The 16,441-nt window shown below is 41.2% G+C and overlaps 1 protein-coding gene across 2 annotated transcripts in view; it reads left to right on the top strand.

The window, feature by feature from the left end:
- LOC109035303 (uncharacterized) overlaps positions 1-16,441 on the top strand; it is a 195,061-nt gene that overhangs the window by 33,942 nt on the left and 144,678 nt on the right. Inside the window, exon 1 of one of the 2 annotated variants that reach the window (XM_072302353.1) lies at positions 4,040-4,225. The exons of the other annotated variant lie outside the window; for it this stretch is intronic. The gene's annotated coding sequence lies outside the window, so the exon portion shown is untranslated. Of the gene's footprint in view, positions 1-4,039; positions 4,226-16,441 lie in introns of those variants that run through there. 2 annotated transcript variants of the gene reach the window in all.

Here is a 16,441-nt window from a genome sequence, read left to right as displayed (position 1 = left end):
TTTTGCCTAGCACGACGGTCTGGCGCGGTGTATTGGGAGCGAGCCGCAAGCTACGCTGTTGCGCCTGGCAAGCGATCAGCTGGACCTGGACTCCGACACGATTTCAGCCGTGTTTTTTGTCAATGGAAATGGTGTCAACATGTAGAATCTAGAGTCCACCGTCGCACAGTGGAGCAGCGCATAGAGCGTATCTATGAGCAGAGTATGAACATCCGAAGATTCGGAATTCAAAACTTGGTAAGTGGAATCGAGTGTTGATAAAAGTGTGCGATTTTTCTCTGATTTAATGGAAATTAATTGGCAAGAGCAAAGCAATCCTTTTCATGAAAATAATACCGAAGTTTTTGGAATGGCTTCAAATAAATTATGTCTGAGCCCATGCATTTTTGATCTTTCACTATGTGCGGAACACCGTGACCGGGCACAATCCTAGCAACAGCTGATAGCACTTACCAGGTTTTGAATTTCCATTCTCTATAAATGTTCTACAATGCTGGGAAAGAACACCATGCAAACATTCGGTCGTTTCCAATTTTCCTATTTTGAGTAGACTCCTTTTGATTTTGATTTTTGGTAATACATTTTTAGGAAATTTTCTCGCTCTTAAATTTAGCGTAGGTATCTGAAAATTTCAAGCAAAAAAATGTTCGATTTCTCTCAAAGTTAAATACCGTATTAATTTTTCATACACTCCATATTTTTTAAGAAAAAAAAAATACTTAATGTCGTCAGTGGACTTAATATTATAATCCGTGGTTTTGTAAAAATTGAATCCTCTTAATTTAGTCTTTAATTTGATTAAGAGTATTTCTACGTCAATTGAACATATTTATGCTAAAAGGAACTATGTGCACAGGGATTGCGTGTAACGTAGTTCCTTTTAGCACACATACGTCCAAATTCATAATCTAAAATCCATAAATAGCAAAATAGTAAGAAGATAAGCTGAATAGTCACTAGCTTGTTACTCCATGTTATAGCTCCCAGATCTTGTCTGTTAGTCATCATGACACATTTACGCATGCAAGCCTTTCGTAGTTATCTGCGTCGAAACATTGCAGGTTGATAGAAGACATTACTGGAAGCTCTCCAGAAAGTCACCCATCGCGGATAGAAGTAATAACATCATACAAGCCTTAATTTCAACTCACGGGAAAATCCTCGCCAAAAGTCTTGTAAAACATGGCCGCGTATGCACAAGGTCTCAACTTTGATCCAATTACAGATCAATCGGGCTCACCGATCTACAATCCTGTCTTGCAGTCAAAGAGGAGTGGCGATTTTAGAAAATTGGCAACACTGCTTTTAATCCATTTAAACTTATGTAAAACAATCGATTCCAGGTGAGGCAACCTGCTTCTTGTCATTTTGGACTTTATGTATGGAAAGGGTCTCTTTCAAAAGGACCACATTTTATAATGGACCACTAGACAAGGTACGAATTTAAGCATTCTAATACATGCTTCTTGACCAGAATTTCACGTAGAACACGATGCGAACAACAAAAATTACCGAAAGCAACTCCTCACGATGATATTTAATGATTCTTGATGCGTAAATTCAAACCACCCGCTCATGAAAACTCAATGCTCTACGTGATTCACATCACGCGCTAAACGTTATCATGACAGTCTCTGCGATATAAAAATCTGGCAATCTCAATCTTGACGCTTTGGCTCAGCTATAGCAAATTGCTCATAGTTTGAACAACACATGGTGGGAAATGAACATTGCTCGATTGAGAAGCTTGCTGAAACCGTTGTAGTGCTCGATTTGACTCACGGAGAGCTTTGAGTTTCTTGTGAGCGGGCAGTTCAAATTCATCGTAACCAATGTGAAACAAAAACGTTAATACCTTCGTTAAGAGTTGGTTTCAGTAACTTTCGTTGCGTGAATCGTGTTCTACGCGAAATTCTGGTTAATAAACATGTATCAGATTGCTTAAATTCATACCTTGTCAAGTGGTCCATTAGGAACTACCGTTTCAGACTCATCTGTAAAAACACTTAGGTGCGTAGGAAAGTAAGGGTGTGTACGTTGTTTCTAAATCGAGCCAGATATTGTAGTCCGTAATTGCGAAATGTAGTCCGTTTGATGTTCGGCAAGTGTACAGCATGTTTGCATGGCCACGTTTTGAATTTTATTAAGGTGCACGCAGGTTCGTTGAGGGAAAATTTGGTGGAAAAATTTGGGTCAACTGCAGTGTTCGAAACTCACCTTGGAGTTTCAGGATCCATGTGGCGCATCAAGCTCGATTTTTAGGGGCCATTGAAGATTTTTTAGGGGCCAAATTGACTTTTTGCCTATGTATCATGGCGCATTTAGTGACAAGTTAGACGCAAGGTGTTTTAGTTACAGAACCATTAGATGTTACTTGGGGAAATTTCGAAAAACCACCAAACAAAAAAACTGGGATTTTTTTTTTTTTGGGGGGGGGGGGCAATTTTTAGGGGCCACGGTGGCGCAGAACCTTCATTTTTTAGGCGCATTTGGCACTTTGGCGCCTATGAGTTTCGAACACTGGGCAACTGATACCAAAACGGTCGATTTTAGTATCTTCGGTTGCGGGCCTCTATGCTTCGTGGTATTCTTTTCATCGATGTCGATTTACTCCGGAGTTTATGGTCACGTTAAATCGCCACGTGACCTCACAGCAAGGCCGATTTTTATACGCGCATCATACTGTACGTGGAATTTTGATTTGCTCACGTGGGACTCCCATAGCGAGGTGGGTTTTGGATTTCCCCTTGCGTTGACGGGCGTCACGTCGCCTTTGAAACGAAGTGCACTCCTACTGAAAAATTTTACTAACATGAAAAAAACCCAAGTACGAATACTGATCTAATATTAGTTAACTAATACCATGCATAAAGTGATCGTATCCGCCCGCAGTATACAGGGTGTTTCAAAGCACCCGTGCCAGGCTTTTTTCTCAGTTTATAGTCGTGCGAAGTCAATTTAAATTGATCCAAAAATAACCTTGTGAAAAGGAGGTCTGCACGCCCTTCCAAAATTGCTCTTAAGTCGCAAAATTGACATAGATTCTCCGGAAAAATGTGGTGTTCGAGATAATTGACGAGGGATCTGAATAATAGAGATATGTTTGATGCCCCGCAGCCCGTGATACGATATAAAATGATGAAAAATTAAATAGCTGGTAACAAGGATGAATTTCATGTACAACCAAAACGTTTCGCTGAAAATTCTGCCATGCTCAGTCGGATAAAAACGGTAAAAAATTGTAAAAATCTAAAAACGTAGCACTTGGCTGTATCTTAAAAAGGGAGAAAAATTGTGTTATCATATTACTACGTCCAGTAATACGTTTTTAGATTTTTACAATTTTTTACTGTTTTTATCCAACTGAGAAAGGCTGAGTTTTCAGCCGAATCGTTTTGGTAGTATTTATGTGAAAAGCCTTCTTAATTACCAACTACTTAATTTGTTATTATTATAGATCTGAATATTGGATCACTAATGCCCATCAACATTCCAAGTAGTCGCCCCGTGTTCAAATCATACAAACCACAACATACATAATTCATTTATATTTGCGCGCAACCAGTGGACTCCCCGCTTATTTGAAAATTGGCGGGTGAATTTGTATATTTTCCCCCGCGCGGCACGGAATTGGCGGGAACCAATGAGAATGGAAGTTTCAACTTGTTTACATTAGAGTCCCTTTATACTGAGAGTCAAGACAATTTGAATCCATTTCTGATTGGTTCCCGTATTTTAGGCCTCCACAGTGTCACAAACGGGAATAAAGATTACATTTTCACCAATTGCAAAGATTATAATCTGAAATGGACCAGGGAATTACGGGTTCGGCCAGGAACAAACGGAATGAGAGGAGGAACGGAGAAAGGCATTTGAGAATGGGCCGATCAAAGATTACGAAAAACGTTCAATTTCTGTAATCTTTATTCCCGTTTGTGACATCCATGAGCCGAATTGTCTTGACTCTCAGTATAAAGGGACTCTAGTTTACATTCGCATGATTTTGATAACCTAGTTGTAAACAAACGATGTTCCTCACTTCCTCGTGAGTGTCGTGAATAAGTCCTTTGAATATTTAAAGTTACTTGTGCTGCTCAATTTCTTATATTAGTGCGAAGAAGTTTTTATTTGCCTATCTTAACTAGATCCCTCCAAAGAATATTCAATTCGGTGTTCCCTCGTTCAATCTCAAGTCGGCAACTCAAGGTGTGCTCTCAAAGTATCTGTAAGTTCTTACTAATTGTTTATTTTTTCCTCCTCGAAGTTTCACTAGCACTGTGTTCTTCGAAATGATCGAGGCTCTAAAATTCCAGGAGCCCTCAAACCTTCCATTTTGGTTCGAATGTCAATTTATTGCTCGCACTTATCACCAGGAATTCACCTGTCACGTTATGGTCTACCTACTCCAGATGTTTCTCAATGCCAATGTCTCACCAGTTTATTCATATCTTTTGCGTCACCTTAAAGAGGTTTTTCACAGCTGAAAGATAAAATACTTCTTGACTAGAAATAAGACTATGGAAGGTCTCAGTCAAATTCATATTGCGTGGTGTCTATTAAGGGGCGGACAAAGTTTAATTTTCTTACGATGATCATGCCGTAAAAGTTGTTGTAGATTCATAGATATCAATAAATGGATATTTTGTTTCTCTATCGTCCTGTTAGATTCTAAATTGTGGTTGTCACTGGTGCTATATAACCCAACACTATAAGGAACCTCTCTATGTTAGGTACCTACTTTCAAATCTCTGCGGAATAGTTCAGTTAAGCAGACCGTAAAATTCTGTTGTGTGCACCTTATGGAACTAGGATGTTTATCACCCAAGTATTTTGGTTTTACTAAAATTTATAATGAGTACAGTCCCTACGATAACTCAAGTCAGGTTAAAAATTAGTTACAACAATTCTGCCCTGCTAAAGAAGAACGCCGTATGAGCCTTCAGATGTTGCCAAGTTTCCTCTGATAAAAACCGAAATTCCTAGGAAAATTATGCATATTATTTTCCAAAATTTTCAGACAATTTTGTACGCAATTTAATCTAAATTACCTGAAAATTTCAAGGGAAAATATGCATGGATGTTGTCAAAAATGCATGTTTTATCGAGGGAAATTTGGCAACTCTCGAATGTTCATACGATCATACGGCGTTCCTCCTTAGCACGGCAGAACTGTAGATGTAACTACCACAAAATTCTTTCTATACCTCCATCAGTTTTTTCTGCAGTACCTTTCTGTAGAGTCGTCTAGCTAACCCTCCTTTCTCCCATGCCAAGCTTTTAGCCTCGAATGAGAGACCCTCCTCTCTTTCAGGTTGACCCATCTTACCGATGAAAATGTTGAATCTCATATAATACGTGATACCGGTGATGCGTTCAAGCATCTCAGATGTTTAGAAACATGCTCATATCGTTCCATATAGGCGCTGTATGCATTACGCACTCACACAAAAACGCCTATGACCACCTCAGTGCCCCATACGAAGACAGACCACGAGATGAATTTATAAGTGTGGGTGTTTTTAGCTGTCGATGTTATACTCGCTTAATCCGGGTACCAATCCGGCTGCCAGAGGCGGGCCAGGGCTGATCCACTTCATAGAGCAATCGAACTTTTGATTTGAAGAGATAATAAGACTGCTGCGTATGCTAGCGCAGGTCACTTATAACCATTAGCGCCGCTGCGTTGAGCATGTCTTTGCAACTCTAGATGAGTGCTCCAGCTCCTGCGCGCTGCTGCCGTGCATGAAATCAAATGGATTGAAGCGAACCAAACGGGACTTATTCACATTGAAAGTTTTGAAAAAAAAAAGACCAAAGTGCAGTGCTGCTGTGCTAAGGAAGAACGCCGTATGAGCCTTCAGACGCTACCAAGTTTCCTTCGATGAAAACGAAATTTCATAGGAAAATTGTGAATATTTCCCCCCAACATTTTCAAACAATTTTGTACGCAATTTGATGTAAAATTTCTGAAAATTTCAATGAAAAATATGCATGAATGTCGTCAAAAATATATGTTTTAACACGGGAAATTTGGCAACTCTCGAATGTCTATACGACGTGATTCCTTAGTACGGCAGAATCTTGCCGTGCTGAAGAAGAACGCCCACCAGCTTTTAGACGTTGTTATATTTCTCTCAGTGAGAAACCAATTCACTGGGAAAATTCTGAATATTTTCCTCAAAATTTTTCAAATGATTTTGTTCAAAAAATTATTTACAAATCCTGAAAATTTGTTAAGAGAAATTTGGCAACGTCTGGTGGCTCGTACGGCGTTCTTTCACTGGAAAAAAAACACATTGGATCTAGAGTCCAGACTCTTAAAAACATCGACCTGAAAAAGTACTCTTGATTCAATCGGATTTTTGCTTAAATCAAGAACAAGCCTCTTAATTTAAGCGGATTTCCTTTTGATTTAAGCAAAAATCTGATTGAATCAAGAGTATTTTTTCTTGTCAATGTTCTCAAGAGTCTGGACTCTAGATCCAATGTGTTTTTTTTTTCCAGTGCAGAACGAAGTAAAAGAACGCCTCTTGAGCTTTTAGACGTTGTTATATTGAGAGATGAGAGATGATTTATATGAGAAACCAATTCACTGGGAAAATTCTGAATATTTTCCTTCAAATTTTCAAATGATTTTGTTCAAAAAATTATTTACAAATTTTCCCGAAAATTCGTCAAGAGAAATTTGGCAACATTTGGAGGCTCGTACGGCATTCCTTAGCACGGCAGTGCTGAGATCCTAAAAATCCCTAGGATTCTGAACAGAAGCGGCAACATAAAAAGCGTCTAGATTCAAAGCTAGAGCGTTTGAACTATGACTCTGGGCGGGATCGCCGGGCTCGGGCCGTCAACCGCTCAAACGTCGCTGCGTTGAGAAATCGGCGCGACTAGGTAAATCAATTACTCGCACAAAACGCATAAAAGTGCGGTAATCGATTGGCTCATCGTCTTCGCGGTCAGCCTGGCTTTTTTATGCCAAAACAGCGAATCTACATCGGGTTTCTAACGGAGTTACGGGGTTTTTGCCCGGTTCAGCTTCGAATTCCTCGAGCCCTTTGAAACGGCTGCTCCCGGCCGTTTTTCTTGGACATCCATCTCCTCTGTTCACTCCGTTGTGAGCCTTGGTTCGGTTTTCGCTTACCGCTCTCACTTTTAACAACTCGTTTATTGGGCCGGTGACGGGGCGATAGATGGGATCGGGGCTTTTATTAGGCTCCTTGGAGGTGGGGTCGTTCGATGCAAATGCTCCAGTCGGTCTCTTAAACTAGTCTGAAATTTGCTCCGGTGATAGTCTCGATCTGGGGTCATTAAAACATCCAAATTGGATGTGATGTAACGGATTGAGACATTTGTGCGCAGTATGAAATACGATGAACTTTCCCGCGCACGTATGTACATAAAACCAGAGGCGAATTTGTAGATCTACTGAATTTGCGTCCTTAGTAATTACTATTTATTTGCTTGTTTTTCATTTTATGTTGTGTCATTCACAATTTAAGTATGTCATCTGCATAGGAAACGAATGACACTCTATGTTGGTTCTGAAACGAGCCAGAAATTTTAGTTTCTAATTGCAAAATGTAGTCCAATTATTCGTGCTCGAGCATGTGGGTATGAAGGTAAAATTTCGCTTCCTTTTATTTTAAACCCATACGGACTAAAAATTTCAAGAGCGCTCGTGACGAAATTTCACCAACGGAATCAACTGTAGGTTTGGCACCAGTTTGGGCACTTGAGAACTTGACGTGTGCTTTTGGGCTCTTTTTAGAACTTAATGTCCTTAACTCATAAAGCGCATGTTGAAGCCAGACCGTAATGCACTCATTATTCTGATATCATACGGATATGAAACTGTGAGGTACATACACGTGCTACATGCCGCTTGGCGGAGGTGAGCATGAATTGAACTTACTATCTTATCCTCCACTCTTCTCGTGCCGGCTCTACTATCAAGCTTTATTATACTCGTCCAATGAGGAGTTTGCACTCGGAGTAGCATTGCGAGGTATCGATATATTCCCTCGAAAAATATTCGACTCATAGAGTCTTGTTATAGATTGCATGTATGGCGGCGGAAATTTTTAGACGTCGCATGACACTTGTGATACTTTGGCCGGAAGGTGACGATCTATGGCGGTTAGGCGTCACAGAGCACCAGAGAGTCGTGTAAAATCAGCTACTGTGTGCATAGCTGTCGTGTCTTGGAACGTGAAAAATTGACAGAATTTTCATTCATCTGAAAAATGATGTCTGCCCAATTAATGGGCGCAGCGTGTCGCATTGAAGTTGGAACTTCAAAGAGGCCGGAGATGAGTACGAAGCTCACTAGACAGGCGGACCAGATTACTGCCGTGCTAAGGAAGAACGCCGTATGAGCCTTCAGGCGTTGCCAAGTTTTATTCGATAAAAACCGAATTTACCGGGAAAATTTTGAATATTTTTTTCCAACATTTTCAGACAATTTTGTACGCAATTCACTCTAAAATATCTGAAAATTTCAAAGAAAGATGTGCATAAATTTCGTCAAAAATACATGTTTTATCGAAGAAAATTTGGCAACTTCTGAATGCTCATACGGCGTTCTTCCTGAGTACGGCAGATTACGAAACACCGAATGGCGACTCATCGAAGTGCGATCCCGGTGCATGGCATCGTCCTGGGTCTCGCACTAGCAATGCCAGTGCCGCTCATTAATTAGGATAACGCTGTCATTACCAGAACTGCCGCCGCAGCCACACCGACCACACCAATCCACCACGCCGCGCCGCGCCGCTCACAGATTCACGATTATTTTCACCGCTCAAGCCATCGTCGTTAAAGACTGCGGCGTCGCACAGAAGATTCAGGCATCGAGAAGAGTCAGACATATTTTAGACTGAAACTGCAAAAGCTTCATGTTCGTCCAGTCGAAAAACAAATCGTATGGGGTGCTCAGGTAAGGGAAGAATGGGTGTCGATGGGGGCAGTGTTTGAGCCCACCCTGCACGGAGAAAAAAAAAAACTCGTGCGTGGGACCCGAAGTTTAGGTCATATGGATCTCTGAAGTTTTCAGATTGAGCATCTGAACACTGTAGGTCTAGCTGCCGAGGTTCGGATCACACATCTGAAACTTCAGTTCTTACATTTGAAGCACTTCAGATGTGAGAACCGAAGTACTTCGGATGTGAGAACCGAAGTACTTCAAATGTAAGAACTGAAGTTTCAGATGTGTGATCCGAACCGCGGCAGCTAGACCTAAAGTGTTCAGATGCTCAATCTGAAAACTTCAGAGATCCATATGACCTGAACTTCGGGTCCCACGCACGAGTTTTTTTTCTCCGTGTGAATTTCCTCAACTCTTATCTCTTGCTCACGGAGGGTCTATATTTTACTGAGTGGATCATAATGTGGTCGGTCACTTCTGGTCTTTGTTCGGGTCTATGAGACACAAATTGGCCTAAAACATGGATCTGAAGGACGATTTTGGCAAAAATTGCAGGTTTGCCGTCGAATGCCGAAAAATCCAAATGTTCCAAATGGGCCTCAGAGCGATGTTTAGGCCAATTTGTATGTAATAGACCCGGAAAAAGACCAATAATTGCCCTATCATAATGCTTTATGTGAAATATAGATCTTCAATTTCCGGGAACAAAAAACTGTAGAATTGAGAAAATTCAAGGTGGGCCCAAAAACGGCCCTTATCGATACCTGTTTTTTATATTCATTCAGTCAAAAAAATAATTTTATGGGGTGTATTGAAAGGAAAATTTTACGGAATTTTTTTTTGAAAGAAAATATTTTTTTATTTTTTTAATTTTTCGAGTTAATGGATCCACTTTTGAACTTCTATGTTTTATTTACGTATTTCAGAAAATTCAGATAGGGTGGGCCAAAAACAGCCCGTATACCGATACCCCTTCTTTTGACGTTAATTCGGGGTGGATAGGAGGGACAAGTTTACGAGAAAACCATTAGAACCACTTTGAACTCATGCGTTTTATATTTACGGAGATAGAAGCTTTCAAACTTTCCGCATTAAGTCCGACCTCTCTCATCAACTCGCTCCACTGTGCGTTCTAACTGGCCTCGGGCGGGCTTCAGTCCTTGCATCTGCCCGCTCTTTACGGCTTGCATTAAGAAATGCAATCCAAGCATGCATCTAGGGGCGTAGAGTGCATTACACTCAAAGATGAGCTGAAGTTGTTTGAGGGTCCCTCTTGAGTTGAGTATCGCGTAGAGACAAAGTATATTTCGGGACCTCGCGCTAACGATCTCTACTGATGCAGAAGTTATTTTCGGTGATCACCAACCATCAATGACAGCCATGTCAACCATTAGACAGGATGAGAAATCAAATTTCAGGCGTTATGCTTTCCTATCTAAATTACACTCGGAAAATATTAGAAATTTCCTCATCTAATTCACGAAGAAAAAATTAACTTTTCCAGGTCACACATTAGAATCAGTCAATAGTCTATTCAATCTTCGTGCTCGCGAATAGACCGAAAGCAACGTAGGTCGAGTAAGGCGTTGAAAACTATGATACAACCAAATCATAGGGGTGTGCTCCGCGAGCATTTTGGGGCAAGAAAGTGGAGACTAATTTAAGCCGAACTGTTGTTTTGGCAATTAGAAAATTAACAGCTCAGAAAACGTGGGTTTCGAGAGAAATCAGCTGATTTTGCTAATCTGCCTTATTTAAAGCACGTATGCGAATCCGTACTTTTCGAACGGGGGAGGGGGTCCGGGGGCTTCCCCTAGAAAATTTTCGAAATTTTAAAGCACCTAACATACAGTTTTAGTCTATTTTGTCATGAAAAATTACCAAATACAAGCTTCCTTCCTCCTTCTTTCATCCGTTCCTTCCTGTTCTCCTTTTTCGCTTTTTCTTCTTCCCTGGAAGAAAAAACACATTGGATCTAGAGTCCAGACTCTTGAAAACATTGACAAGAAAAAATACTCTGGATTCAATCGGATTTTTGCTTGAATCAAAACGAAATCCGCTTAAATTAAGAGGCTTGGTTCTTGATTTAAGCTAGATTCTGATTGAATTAAGAGTACTTTTTCTTGTCGATGTTTTTAAGAGTCTGGACTCTTGATCCAATGTGTTTTTTTCCAGCGTTCCTTTTTTTCGGGCAAACGAGGGGGGGGGGGGGCGTGCACCCCCCACACTCCCATCTTGGATCCGCCTATGTCAAGGCACATTTGATAGATTACGATTAGGCGACAGACACATTTGAACAGAAACCTCGTAAAAACGTTCTTTCTCTCGAATGAACTTTATTTATTTTCAATCTCACGCGATTCCCCCCAACATGCACGCGAGGCAAAGTGAAGCCCTCGGAAACGAAAATCCAAGGAATGCGTGGACTCGGAAACTCGGAGCGGAGATGGATGGAGTGGCGCCAGGCCAGGGAGTTGGACCAACTCGGCCGGTGGATGATGGATCGGGAAGACAGGAGGTGGATGGTGGAATTCGTGAGTTAATAGGCGTTTTCAGCGGGCTCATTGATGCGTTGCGCCCGACGAGTGTACTGAACCCGCGCCTCGCTCCGGCTCAGCAGGCCGAAACCTCGTATCCGACGGGGGTTTTCACGGCAGTTACGCGGTTCTTGCCGGACGCGACCGTGTAATTTCACACGGACATCGCACGATGATCGCACAATGGCCTCGGCGCGACGCGACGCGACGCGACGCGAGGCGGCATAATGCGCTCACGCATGCCGCCGCGCGGCGCGAACGCACTTCACACCTCCAGTTTGCCACGTTTCGGCCCGATTTTATGACTCTTTAAGCCACCGTCATAAGGAAGAGGGCCATAACCCGAAGCCGCGTTCTAGTTTCGGAGGATCCGATGATGATGTGTTTCAGGACGCAAACAGCACTCATTCTGATGTGCACAGGGTGTCCTATGATTAAAAGGACACGTTGAAATCGAAAGGAACCATGTTTGGACGGAGTTAAACAGAAGGGAACCAAGCCACATCGGGATCGAGCCGAGAAAAAGAGGTTTAAAGTTTGGCTCCTGCGTAAGACTCAATGTAAGAGATAAACTTCAAGTTCAATTTCTGCAAAATTTGCTCCAGCAAAAACTTCGAATTTTTGGCGGTAGATAGTAGAGCAGTGAAGTTCAAAATCACTCATAACTCAATTTTTTCCAAAATGTGGGTTGGTTCCTTTCTGCTTAACTCAGTCCATTTATTGTGACATGAGCCCCGTCATGCATGTGCTCCAGTGGCGTGGCGTGCCTTGCGATATATCGATAGATCTGCTATTTAAACCTATGGAAAAGGATCGATAACCAAGGTGTTCGCAGCGAAAACCCTAATCATCGATTCTGCACCACAGTTTCAAATGGGGAATTATCGAAAATCGATCTTTCACGCCCCGTCACTGATGTGCGCTAATGGATCTCAGGGCTCATGCCGGAATTAATTAATTTAAATAATTAATTAATTAATTAATTAATTTTAATTTTAAGTTAAATGCATCCAAACGGCAAACGACATGACTGCTGCAGCGTGTTCTATGGATAAAAATAAGACATTTTCCCTTGAAACACCTGACTACAGTTCCCCAATTTTTCGGGTAAATCATCCATTTTTCTGAATTTTGGTGACGGTTGTTGACCAAAACGCATGCAAAATTTCTAGCACCCATTTTGGCGCTAAGCTCATCCATGGCCTCAAAAATATAAATATCACAAGTTAGAGAGGGATCTTGGGGCCTTTTTCCTAGTTTCTTGTGCTGAAAGATCCAATGCCCCTCCCCTCCCCCCCCATCCTCCTCTAACTTGAGATATTGATATTTTTAAGCCATGAACGAATTCAGCGGTAAGAATTACAGCTGGCTAGGGACTAGCTATTTTTCATGAGTCGTGGTTAAAAGCCGTCGCCAAAATCCAGAAAAATCGATGATTTTCCCAAAAAATTGGGGGGGAGGGCGTAGCTCCATTGGGGGACACTTTTTGAGAAAAAAGAAACTTACCAGCAGGAATATGTTTTACCCATGTAGAAGTAGAACATATACTTGGGCAGTATCTCAGCTATACCCGGGGACACCCTGTATTCCTAAGTCGATTGTATTTAGTTACGAAAGGACCACCCGCGCACTTTCAGCGCTTCCATCTTTTCAAAATAAAAGCCTCCGTCACGGAATTTCTAAAAGGCCTCGGTGAGAATCGTAAATGCAGGCAGCAGCGTTTGATCGGTGGTGCAAGTACCTAATTACCTCATTACCAGACCAGGATCACATTCGAGACCTAATCTTAGAACCGCGCTCTCGAACTGGGCACTTGCATTTCTGTCTAATATACAGGGAGCGCATAATCGTTTCGAGATGTTTGAATCGTTGAGATGTTAAGAGCTCTCCACTTTTCGGCGCGTCCGGCGTCCGGTCCTGCCAGACTACTCGTATGTTGCCAAATTTGCGTGGGAAAAAGGTTTCACTTGTTAGAAATTGAACTTAATTTTACCATGAGAGCTACTGTCACTGGCTCATTCTTAGAAGCACCTATTTGAATTGGGAAACTTATGGCATCCACGCTGTTTTTAAAATGAGCCAGAAATAATGGTTCTTCATTGCTAAATGTGATCCAATTAGGATTCATCGGTTAGCGATCGAAGGCCCTGAATTGTACCTTTTCTAGAGCGAAAATTTAAAATGAACCAATCAACCAACCTACACTGGAAAAAAAGTCTCTTGGATCAAGAATTCAGACTCGTAGAAAATTTGACAAGAAAAAATACTCTTGATTTAATTGGATTTTTGTTTGAATCAAGAGCTAAGCCCTTTACTCTAAGCGGATTTTCTTTTGATACAAGCAAAATTTCAATTGAATCAAGAGTATTTTCTCTTGTCAATTTTTTAAGAGTCTAGACTTTAGATCCAAGATACTTTTTTTTCAGTGTACTCGTACAAAATCCCTTAAGATACCGTCATCTCTATGAATGAATATCAAAGAGTAACTTTCTAATTTTTTTCGCCAAATAACGTTTAGCAGAGCATTTTGTAAGTGGAAATCTCCATCAATAACATACCCATAAAATCTTCGTGTTTAAGGTGATTCGATGGACGCCATATTTTGTGTCAGAACGGCATGCGATATATCGCATCAATTGGCTCCATTTTTTCAGCTACTCGTCATTTTCCTCCAATTTTGAGATCGCAATTCTGTTGTCAAGAGACTAAAGCACTCACTTACCAATTTTGACAAAGAAATTCAACGCAATAAAGGCGTGGTTTTTTTTAGAGAGAAAACATCGCATTCGATACTAATATCGAAACTGCACTCGAATGCTATATTTTCTCTCTAAAAAAACCACGCCTTTATTACGTTGAATTTCTTGGTCAAAATTGGTAAGAGAGTGCATTAGTCTCCTGACAACAGAATTGCGATCTCAAAATTGGAGAAAAATGACGAGTAGCTGAAAAGATGGAACCAACTGATGCGATATATCGCATGCCGGTCTGACACAAAATATGGCGTCCATCGAATCACCTTAAAGAAAAAAGAAAATCACACAAGGCACTCAGCAAAAACGGCGTCGACTTTGTCGAGCAAATTGGACAAAAATTCTTGACGAAAAAATTCGTCGTTCACGGAACCTCATGGAAGTTTCCTCTTCTGCATAATTTCCTGCAGGGACCGGAAGAGTCTTGGAGTGTTTCCGATAGTAACAAAATGGACCAGATAAAATATTATAATTAGGCGATTGGTTTGTATCAAGAATGTATTCGAGGTCAAGTTGATCAATCTTTGTAAAAAAGATCCTTCCTCTCAGGAACACTATTTAAGGGTATGAAATGCGAGTTTTAAGAAGTCCACACACACTGTTATAACGCTACGCATTGTTGTTACCGTGTATCAGGTCACGACTTCCGACTCAATTAAAAAAAAAAGGATAAATGTTGAAATAACTTTAATATCCATTCCAACTTTTTACATCCATTCACCTTTAATTTTTTATTTCATATTTATTGGTTTATGATGAATAATCAATCAAAACAGATGAAGGGGATTTTTTTGTTTTAGTTCATTTCGTCGTTCTTCTAACGTGAAGGCGTATCTCTATTTCCATATGAGCACCGTAAAACCTAGACTTACACGGAGGGCAGGGCTCACGAGAAAATTGAGGTATACCCTTACGCCAGAGAAAGGACGATTTATGTTAATTGGTTCTTCATCATAAAAAATTCAAATTTTCATTTTGTCATATCCATGTTGTGGGCATCCGAGAGTGGGCCGAGGCCACGCCACCCCGGGGGAAATTTTTGCAAGACACAAATTTTACCGATCAGTCCAATTCAAATTTTCCAAACGGGATGCATTCGTATTCAGCGGAATTTCCCCGCGCATTTCCTCACCTTCCGGTCTAAGTATCACAAGCGCCATGCGACGTTTAAGAACTTCCGCCGCCATTTCATTTTTTTAACAGAGAAATTGTGCAACGAAGCTATCCAAAAATTTCACTGAATTTTCTTTACGATGCCGGTAAAATGCAGGGAAATTTTTAAATAGATTCAACCAACAATTTTTCTGTAAAAAAATAAAATGACGGCGGAAATTTTGAAACGTCGCATGGCATGGCGCCTGTGATACCTTGGCCGGAAGGTGACGAACTGACGATGTGTGTATTTTATGTGTAAAAACATTGAGTGTGTGTAAAATAATGACAACATAGAATCTCTGTATTTGACTATCCGTGAGTGACATTGACAAACATGTCTTCAATGACATTAGAAGCATCATTAGTGCCATCTAATGCTGCATTGAAGCCGTCATGCGTGATCGCAATGATAGTTTTTCGCCTGAATCATTAAGGACCACTCTTACCACTGTTATTGTGATCTTAAATCAACATTTCTCTCAGCTATTGGTAATTTACCCGTGAGTTTGCATCAATAAAGGAGGGGGGGGGGGGTTAAGGCCCCAACGAAAATTCCCCAGGCGGCAACCCTGGAAGGGGGCAAGGGCCGAGGCATTTTCGAACGGGTCCGATTTCTCGCGGATCACGAGTTCAGGGTTTGCATCGCAGAAAGCTCCGTTCCCACAACTCATACGATGCCTTTAACACTTACTTCGTTGCTTGGCTAACAAAAGGGCGTAACTACATATTTAAATGAGCCCGGAGAGACATCGAATTGAATGGAGGGCAGGGTTCACTGCAGAGTGTAACGACTTATTTCACAGCTCAGAACGAATCTGAATGGTAACCATCTCTGAGTATCGTTTCGAGTTTATTAACTCTCACCCCTTTATCGATACTTTTGACACTTTTTACTTTCTCGCTCCCTGTGGCGTGGCGTGCTTTGCGATGGTTGATCTGCCGTCTAAACGTACGGAAAAGGATCGATGAACAGGGTGTTCGCAACTAACACTTTAACAATCGATTCTTTGTCATAGTTTCAAAAGGGGAAATATCGATAGTTGGTTATCACGACTCGCCACTGCTCGCTGTCC

This window comes from Bemisia tabaci, chromosome 7 (assembly GCF_918797505.1).
Source record: "Bemisia tabaci chromosome 7, PGI_BMITA_v3".
Taxonomy (NCBI): domain Eukaryota; kingdom Metazoa; phylum Arthropoda; class Insecta; order Hemiptera; family Aleyrodidae; genus Bemisia; species Bemisia tabaci.
This window is presented reverse-complemented; position numbering and strand designations above follow the sequence as displayed.